Here is a 1,517-nt window from a genome sequence, read left to right as displayed (position 1 = left end):
TGACAGTCAAACATTTATTCCCTACAAACTGAATTTTTTGAATCATCTTTCTTAAAACGCATTTACTTACTACCATATATATATATATAGAGAGAGAGACACAGAATACACATTAATACACACATATATACAAATACCTGTCATTTTTTTAATTTAGTGTGTGTTGCCCATCTTAATATATAATACTGAAGTTCTGTATCTGTGTGAAGCCTTTTTAAAAGTTTATAGAAATCAACATTTTCCACTTTTTCGTACAAATTTTTGCATCAATGGAATCTTCTCGATGTGAACTTTCCAGTGCAGTAGTTAGATTTTTTAAATTCCTTTTACTTTCTGTGATTTAAGGGAGATTTGGCTATTGTTTCTAGCAACTTTTATATTTCTTCCCTTCTACCTGTACCAGCGTTCTTACACGTCAATCATGCACTCAACATATAATATAGAGTAAGAGTAAAAGAGAGAGAGAGAGAGAGAGAGAGAAAGTGATACATACAAAGTCATAGATTAACTTGCTTTAAGACTATTTTTTCCTTCTACCTTTTCACTCTTACTTCGTTCTTCTTCCTCTCTCCCATTTAATAGCTTTCTTCTATCCCTCTACCTCTAACATATTTTTCACAACATAGAAATGTAAAAACACACACAACCACACATACATGATCTGTGACAACAACATACACATAAACACATACATACACCAAAATTATAGATATGAGATTTAGTTTCTGTGTTTCTTATATAAACATGCGCACGCATTGCTATTTTATAATTGTCTTCCGTTCTCCCTTCCTCTCTTTCTCTTTCTTCATTGCTCCCATTCTCTATTCCTTTCTCCCCCTCTCTCTCTTTTCCTCTCGCCTTCTTCTCTCTTTTCCTCTCTCCTTCTTCTCTCTTTTCCTCTCTCCTTCTTCTCTCTTTTCCTCTCTCCTTCTTCCCTCTTTTCCTCTCTCTTTCTTCTCTCTCGCTCTCTGAAACGCAGACACGCGCACGTACACACAAGCATTCACTACACGATAACTCATGTTCGTCAATGTTTTGTAAATATACAAACTACGGAGCTTATGGACAACACATTGCAAATCAGTGAACTTCATTACAAATGTGGGTAATTTTTCAGATTAACACCCGCACGATTTTCACTAGGGTGTTAGGGTTACGGTTTTTGGGTCAGGGTTAGTGTTTTAGGGTTACAGTTAGGGTTACGATGAGGGTTAGTGTTACGGTTACGGTTTTAGGGTCAGGGTTTGGGTTTTAGGGTTAGGGTTACATAATCATGCAGGTGTTAATCTGAAAAATTACTGAAATGTGAAAACTGCCGACTCTGCCAACTGTTATAACATTTGTTGTTCTCTTTAATATGTACATAGATTATGCCTCCAAACAAGACAGCTTGCTGGGGAAAGAAAGCAACTGGTTTAAAGAGATAGCAACAGACTGCAGCAATTCACCACATTCCAGAAGCTACTTTGAACATAATGCAAAATGGTGCATCAACATCTACTGCCCAATCTGATAGA

At 36.3% G+C, this 1,517-nt stretch overlaps 1 protein-coding gene across 1 annotated transcript in view; it reads right to left on the bottom strand.

Annotated features, from left to right (window-relative positions):
• Positions 1-1,517, bottom strand: part of LOC106867321 (rap guanine nucleotide exchange factor 4) — a 481,528-nt gene that overhangs the window by 39,796 nt on the left and 440,215 nt on the right. The gene's annotated exons all lie outside the window — the stretch shown is intronic.

This window comes from Octopus bimaculoides, chromosome 4 (assembly GCF_001194135.2).
Source record: "Octopus bimaculoides isolate UCB-OBI-ISO-001 chromosome 4, ASM119413v2, whole genome shotgun sequence".
NCBI lineage: Eukaryota > Metazoa > Mollusca > Cephalopoda > Octopoda > Octopodidae > Octopus > Octopus bimaculoides.
This window is presented reverse-complemented; position numbering and strand designations above follow the sequence as displayed.